Source organism: Macrobrachium nipponense, chromosome 11 (assembly GCF_015104395.2).
Source record: "Macrobrachium nipponense isolate FS-2020 chromosome 11, ASM1510439v2, whole genome shotgun sequence".
Lineage (NCBI taxonomy): Eukaryota > Metazoa > Arthropoda > Malacostraca > Decapoda > Palaemonidae > Macrobrachium > Macrobrachium nipponense.
This window is the reverse complement of record NC_061087.1, coordinates 3341769-3350186: the sequence shown is the minus strand read 5'-3', so window position 1 is coordinate 3350186 and position 8418 is coordinate 3341769. Positions and strand designations below refer to the sequence as shown.

The 8418-nt window shown below is 43.0% G+C and overlaps 1 protein-coding gene across 1 annotated transcript in view; it reads left to right on the top strand.

The window, feature by feature from the left end:
* The window catches only part of LOC135217005 (RNA-binding protein PNO1-like), a 49796-nt gene that overhangs the window by 9424 nt on the left and 31954 nt on the right, over positions 1–8418 (top strand). The gene's annotated exons all lie outside the window — the stretch shown is intronic.

The window sequence follows — 8418 nt, the reverse complement described above, 5'->3', positions numbered from 1 at the left end:
TTTTAGCCTCAGCTAAAGTATCTTGGACGACTTCCGAACTGGACCATCTTTTGAAGGGACTGTTTAGGTCCTTAGTAGTATTCAACTTCTTAGACTGGTGTCTTGGAGCCTTAGACAACCAATCTCGTAAGCCAGACTCGATCAGCTTGGGGGAGTTGTCCAGTGTATTGTCATGCATGGACAAGGCCGTCAGGGATGGCTCAGAGGAGTTAGCCTCTCATTTTTCAGCAGGGGTTCTTAAGAAAGGTCGCTTTTATTGCAACTTTGCGGCTAAGTCTGTCTCTCCCGCACAGAGGACAGAACTTTTGTATGCTCCCTTCTCGAGTCATCTCTTCCCCCAAGCTATGTGAAGATCTGCAGTTAGTCTGCAAGAGAAAGCCACACAAGACTGTTGGCTCAGTCTTCGAGACGTCCGGCTGGCCCACTTCAAACGTCGTCAGGAGCCCAACCGTTTAGAAAGCAGAAGCCCTTTCGTGGAGGGACTTCCGCTAGATCGTCTCCTCGAGGAAGAAGCCTTCCTAGAGTAGAGCCCTTCCAAGTCTAGGGGCAAGAAGTGAGAGATCGTGCCTTCAGTCACCGGTAGGAGCCAGGCTGCAGTTGTTTGCAGAAGCCTGGAGAGTAAGAGAGGCAGACACCTGGTCTCTCGACGTCATAGAGAAGGGTTACAAGATCCCTTTCATAAAGCCGCCCCCGTTGACTTCCACTCCCAGGGACTTGTCCCCATCGTATCCTCTACAAAGCGAAAGATACTTTTCGACCTGCTCGAGCAGATGCTCGAGAAACAAGCAGTGGAACAGGTTTTAGACCTGGCAACGCCAGGATTTTACCAACAGATTGTTTCTTGTACCGAAAAAACAATCTTGAGGGTGGCGGCCCGTCTTGGATGTAAGTCGTCTAAAACCTCTTTATAGAGAAGCAAGAGGTTCAAGATGGAGACACTCAGTTCAGTTCTGGGGCCCTTAAGACCCGGAGGATTGATGGTATCACTCGACCTCCAGGACGCCTACTTTCACGTCCTGATATAACATCCCCAATCGATGAAGTACCTTCGGTTCGTATTGAAAGGGAAGGGTCTTTCAATTCAGGGCTCTTTGTTTCGGACTGAGTACGGCCCCTTTTATCTTCACCATCTTAATGAAGAACGTGGCGAGGTGGCTCCATCTTTCCCAACATCAGAATCTCGCTCTATCTGGACGACTGGCTCATACGAGCCTCCTCGCAGACCCGGTGCCTGAAGGACTTGCAAACGACTCTGTCTTTAGCTGCATCCCTGGACTTCTGGTGAACTTCGAAAAGTCACATCTGACCCCAACACAGTCCATCGTGTATCTGGGGATTCAGATGGATTCAGTGGCTTTTCGGGCTTTTCCGTCCCAGGAACGTCAGCAACAAGGCATAGAAAAAGTGTCGGCCTTTCTAGGGAAGGAGGTCATGCTCGGTGAGGGAATGGATGAGTCTGCTGGGGACCATTTCCTCGCTGGAGAAGTTTGTTTCCCTGGGGAGGCTACACCTCCGACCTCTTCAGTTTCTTTCTGTCGGACAGCTGGACAGAAAGGACAACTTCGACATGAAGTTAAGCATCTCGGAAGAGTGAAGAACCATCTAAGATGGTGGCTCGATCCGTGGAAGCTGTCAGAGGGCATATCCCTCAGCTTCAGAACCCCGACCTAGTGTTGTTCTCCGACGCGTCATCCACGGGGTGGGGAGCAACTCTAGGGGGGGAGGAAGTGTCAGGTACCTGGAGAGGGGGAACAGGTAACCTGGCATATCAACTTCAAAGAGCTGGCAGCGGTTCAATTAGTGCTCCAGTTCTTCCAGAACAAAGTCTCCCGTCTGTAGTTCAGTCAACTCGGACAACACCACAGCCCTGGCATACTTAAAGAAACAAGGAGGAACACACTCTCGCTCCCATGTTTACTCTAGCGAAAGAGATCCTACTTTGGGCAAAGGAGAGAGAAGTCACAATATTGACAAGATTCATTGCCGGAGTCGAGAACGTCCGGGCAGATCTCCTCAGTCGACAAGGACAGTTATTGCCGACAGAGTGGACTCTCAATCAAGAAGTATGCCAGGAACTGTGGGGTCTTTGGGGATGCCCCTTAGTGGACATCTTTGCAAGTCAGGACGGCGAGACTTCCTCTGTATTGCTCCCCGGTTCTCGATCCGGGAGCAGTAGCAGTAGACCGCCCTTCTATGGGATTGGACGGGCCTGGATCTCTATGCTTTTTCCCCCCGTTCAAGATCCTGGGGGAGGTGATGAGAAAATTTGCAGCATCGGAGGGGACGAGGTTGACTTTAATCGCCCCCTTTTGGCCCGCAGCGATCTGGTTTCACAGAGGTGATGTTCTACCTAGTGGATTATCCGAGATCTCTTCCTGTTAAGGAGAGATTCTACTCAAAACAGCCCCACTTCGAGAGGTACCACAAAAAAACCTCTCCGCTCTGAGTCTGACTGCGTTCAGACTATCCAAAAGTTGGCCAGAGCGAGAGGTTTTCGAAATCAGTGGCTAAAGCTATCGAACCACCGCGAGGGAGACCATCATCAATTGCGGTTTACCAATCGAAGTGGGCAGCATTTAGAAGTTGGTGTAAGAGAAAAGGAGTTTCCTCTACCACTACTCTGTGAGCCAGATCGCCGACTTCTTGCTTTATGTAAAACAAGATCTGAAGTTGGCAGTGTCAACTATTAAAGGCTACAGAAGCGTCCTATCTGTAGTTTTTCGCCATAGAGGTCTTGACCTCGCTAACAACAAGGATCTCCATGATCTATTGAGATCTTTCGGGACGACCAAGGTACCACTACCGAAGCTACCTTCGTGGAACCTGGATGTGGTCCTCAAATATTTAATGTTTAATGTCAAATCGCTTTGAACCTCTTTCCTCTTCGTCTCGAGATTTGACGAAGAAAACTGTATTCCTAACTGCTCTGGGCGAGGCGAACGAAGAGAGTTAGCGAAATACAGGCTATCAGCAAACACGTCGGTTTCAAAGGGCATAATGCAGTCTTGCTCTTTGGGTATAGTCGTTTCTGGCCAAAAACGAAAACCCTTCCAATCCGTGGCCTAGAACATTCGAGATCAAGGTGGGTTATGGCAGAGATCATTGGTCAAGAGCCAGAAAGAGTCCTGTGTCCTGTTAGGGCTCTTAGAGAGTATATTCGTAGAACGAAGGAGTGCCGAGGTTCTGCGGAGAACTTATGGTGTTTCGGTCAAGAGACCAAACATGCCCATGTCCAAGAATGCACTGGCATTCTTTTTAAGAAACACCATTAAAGAGGCGCACGCTTCTTGCAAAGACAGCGACTTTAAGATACTAAAAGTTAATGCGCACGAAGTAAGGGCTATTTTCGACCTCAATAGCCTTTCAGAAAAACATGGCCTCAAAGCCTTAGACATTTTTTAAGTGCTACTTTTTGGAGGAGTAACTCAGTGTTTATCCGCCTCGCACTACAATAGGTGAGGGGTGGAGAACGACCTATGAAAACTGTTACTCTCTCGGGACCATACGTCGCCGCAGACACTATTTGGGGGCAGGAGGTAGCACTCATCCTTTCCCATAGAAAAGTGGGGGTAGGTGAGTTTTTAATATTTTGTATGTTTATGGTTGTAGGGTCGGCTGCCAAGTACAGTCGTCCCTTCCTTTAGCCTTTGGTATATGGGAGTTTGTTGTTAGGCTAACTTAGGTGGTGGTTTTTGCCTCGTTGCCCTCAGAAGTATGGTCATGGTCTAGTCACATTGTGGTCCCGTCCCCGTTGACAGATCATCTCTGAGCGCACCAACTACACAGGTCACTACCTTGTTGGTAACTCTAGTGAAGCAGAAGCAGGCTTGGGTGACAGTAATCACGAAGTCAGCTATGCTAACAGGTAAGGAACCAAGATGTCAATCATATACATTTATATGTTTCCTAAAATCCTTTTTCTGTCTCTCCCACCGCCAAAGGTGGGATTCAGCTATATATATATATCTGACAGGTAAGTTTCATGAACAAAATGATATTGTTAAGATACAATAAAGTTTGTTCATACTTACCTGGCAGATATATATATTTTTAGTACCCACCACCTCCCCTCAGGAGACAGTGGAGATAGAAATCTGATAGAAAAATGGAATGGTTCCTGATACCCGCCTCCCAGCGGCGGGAAGGGGGGTACTAACCACCCTAACTCCCACTACGGTGTCGTAAGTTTTAGAAATTCTGTCGGACTTCAGAGAATACAGCTATATATATATCTGCCAGGTAAGTATGAACAAACTTTATTGTATCTTAACAATATCATTTTTCCTAACTATACAAACCTGAGGTCCTTTACATATAGTCCCACCTCATGCCACCCCTCACTCTGCAACTTTTTGCATGGGCCTAAAGCAAAAGTGATTCTTCACCTCTCGGGCGCGCAGGCGCGCGCACGATCGGACAAGCAGTTAACTACCGTTCTCCCCTTGTTCGAAGCTTACGACCGTCCCAGCTGCCGCTAGTTACCTTCCTATTGTTAAAGGACCTCAGGTTTGTATAGTTAGGAAAAATGCAATTTTCGACAAATTGTCATATTATAACGCGTCCTGACACCGGAGGTGGGCATCAGTCGCGACTTGTTGTTGGTGAGAAACGGAGCTAAAGACCTCTACTCTCCTTTCGAAGTAAGTATTTTCTCCAAAGTTAGAAATTAAGGCCAAATTTTAAGATTTAAAAAGAGGGTAGTGAAAAGGGTGTCAAACGTAGTGCAAATCTCACCAAAACGCGTTCAACATTTTTACTTACAACTCTAAATATTTAGAAGATTGACGCCATCTTTATGTTTACGGAGTCGCTTGTGTCAATAAACTAACCATTTCCTGTGATAAATCCGCACACCACTTGTACCCACAGACACTGGGGCACTTTCATCACAACAATCGGAAAACTTTTCCTCACCGAGTAAACAACTGATTTGGTAGAAGACGACGACGAAGAGTGCACTTCGATAACTTTTTAAATAAATAGTAAAACATCAATATTTTACATATTTATGATGATTAATTTGAAAATATTCGTTATTGAAAAAGTAACTCGATTCTGACTCAAATTTAAGTAATTATTTTTTGGAATTAGAACGTTCTTTTAAGTCCTGTATTATGACGCCACGACATCTTGACTGTCGTACCTATTGTAAATAATTGCTTTACTCAACTTTCTTGCAGAACAGTTTACCAGTTATTCATGCAGATTATCTGCTCTTCATGTAATTGGTATAATCGTAATGCACATATATATCTTTATTATTTACTTTTTGGATATATGAAGATGTATTACTGCCGGATTATCGCCGTAGTGTGACGTAATCGTTTTCGGTCCCTGGGCCTCTGTTTTCGTACCATAAGAAATTATGGGGCCGAATTTGCAATGACCAGAAAGTCGTTAAAAGAGGAAAGTTGATTGACAACTAAGCAGCATACCTACTATGGGTTTCAGAGACAATGCAAGCACGTTTTTGGGCAATACCTATTTCTGTAACGAACACTCGTATCAGAACGAGATTTTACTATAGTGCATTACACCCAGTGCCGTAATTTATAAGGGTATCGTGAATCACTAATCGTAAAGAATAACGACACTTGACCTTGTACCAAGAGACAAAAACTCCATTATCCAGAAATGGATATGAACACACCTACCCTCTCCCCCCCCTCCACCTCCACCCCTTTCCTGCTTCATTCCTTCGCCTTCCTTTCTCTCTCTCTCTCTCTCTGTTGCCAGTCTTTATGTGTTGACCCTCCAAACTGGGTATAAGACTACACAAAACGTTGAAATTGGTGAAAGTAGGCTATGTATTGGAAGTATATATAAATAAGGATTCTCTCTCTCTCTCTCTTACAGAGATGTATGTTTTTTGTATGATAAATAAAGGATTTACTCATTTTCAAATATCAATATTAATGCAAACAGCAATAATATCAATTCATTAAAGAAAATACTAAAGTGAACTAGTAAGATTTTAATTTATAAATTAAAAAATTATGCAAGAATGAAGGAAATCCCAGTCTTCACGCATCTTTCTTTCGAACTCCAGGTACCAAACTGAGGACCAACAGCTGTCAAATTTATCAAGTAATGTGACAGGCGGTGAGGGAGTGTGTTTCTCTCTCTCTCTCTCTCTCTCTCTCTCTCTCTCTCTCTCTCTCTCTCTCTCTCTCTCTCTACTGAGATGAGAGATTTTTATGGTACATGTATGTATAATATGTTTATTAATATTTTCAATTAATAATAATAATATAACTGCAATTACAAAAATCATGTGATAGTATTTTAAAGAAATACTACAATAATCTTTCCATTTCTCTCTCTCTCTCTCTCTCTCTCTCTCTCTCTCTCTCTCTCTCTCTCTCTCTCTCTCTCTCTCTCTCTCACTGAGATGAGAGAATTTCTGTGGTACATATGTATATGTTTATTAATATTTTCACATAATAATAATAATATAACTAATTTCAAAATTCATGTGTGATAGTATTTTAAAGAAATACAATAATCTACCCACTTCACTTTTAAATAAGGATAACTCACTCTCTCTCTCTCTCTCTCTCTCTCTCTCTCTCTCTCTCTCTCTCTCTCTCTCTCTCTCTTGCCACGAGATACGCATGTCATAGTGGTAACTCTCTCCCTCTGTTTGGCATGGAAGTTTATGTATACAGTATATCTTTTAGGGCATTACTACATTTTATGGTGAAATAATAATATACAGTACTAGTTTTCAAATAATATTTAAGTTTAATGAGATTAAACAATAACCTCTCTCTCTCTCTCTCTCTCTCTCTCTCTCTCTCTCTCTCTCTCTCTCTCTCTCTCTCTCTCTCTCTCTCTCTCTCTCTCTCTCCATTATTATTCTCTCTGTCTCAAATAATTCATGATTTCACTGTGGTCTATGATGTCTGCCATCATATGCCTCCTCTTTCTCTGCTCATCTGGTCTCTCTCTCTCTCTCTCTCTCTCTCTCTCTCTCTCTCTCTCTCTCTGTGTTATTGGGTGTAGGTATACATTACATTTTTAAACGTAAAATGTTTTAAGATGATTTTGAAATGATGTTAATAATATAACCTGAAAGATTAATACAGTAATAGGTTAGTAATTTTAGGTATATTTGAAGTAGGATGTTATTTAAGGTATACATTTGGTATCTGAACTTTCATAGGTAGTTATAAGCATTTTTAGTGGTGGTTCTAACTATTCGTGGGTTTTCACTATTCACGGGGGTGTCGTACACATCCCCCGCGAATACGGGGGGGGACACTGTATTGTGTTTGATGTTAATGATTAATTAACTTTAATAATTAATATACAAACTCACTATTTTTTATAGCCTTGCTAGCCGCTTTTCTGCTTTATGCGTTAAGGGTCGGTGCCAAGGATGTGCCAACTCCCTCATTACATAAGGCGCATGTCTCATGCTCCACATTTGCCGTTGCGAGAATTTTCAGACAGAGATATATCATCTCTCGAGTTACACTACGGTATAACAAAAGTTCGTAGTCTTTTCTTTTCCATCGCACCTGCCCCATCAGCTGCTGCAATAACTCAGAATTATTTTCTTCAGAAAATTGAGTTTTGTCTTTTAATATACATTTTCTAATTCGTTAGGTGTTCAATTATTCTTTGTTCACCCCAAATTGAAAATGAATAATGGAAGACTTCGCCTGTTCCCCGCTCGACTAGCTTCGCTTCCAGAGTATATAGAAAAGTTCCTCCCTGATCCAACCCACAAGAAGCTGTTCTTTAGGCAGTACAATTCCTTTGTTTGCATTAATGAAAGGCTCCCCGCCATCATTGCAACCACCAACTTTCTTGCCAAGCAGCAATGAAAGAGCGGAATAAGTTTTTCAGTCCTCTGTAAAACCCCAGGGATTAGAGCCATGTTCACGGGTTGGTGTCATCAATGGGACTTTTTCTATTATCAAAATCGTGAGAGTTCACTTCTCCCTGATTCAAATGTGAAGACGTAGTCCACATTCATCCTAGTCATTCACGAAGTAGTATTGTTTCTCCTTGGTTGAGATTCAGCTAATGATGAGAATCTTTTCTAAATGTCTTGCCATCAGAGTGACCTCAGTCTCTAGAAGCTATTTGACTCTTGTCTAATGCACACATACCTTGTGAGAATCATCATCTCGTCTCTCAAGATCACTGGCAAAGAAGATAGATGATTTGCATGGTTCGTTCACAATACATATCACCCTTCAAAAGGCTGGTTTCATGTCATGACTCCATCTCAGATGTGCAATCATTCAGCATCTGTTGACGAGTCCAAATCTTTCATGATCTGTGCTTTGGAATTTGTATTGGTTGATCCAGGTCAGTCATTACTTTGTCTTATTGGTGTTGCTGTACCTACATAGGATCGACGCCCTTCATTGAGTGTCAATACCCTTATCCACTGCTGACTTTCAA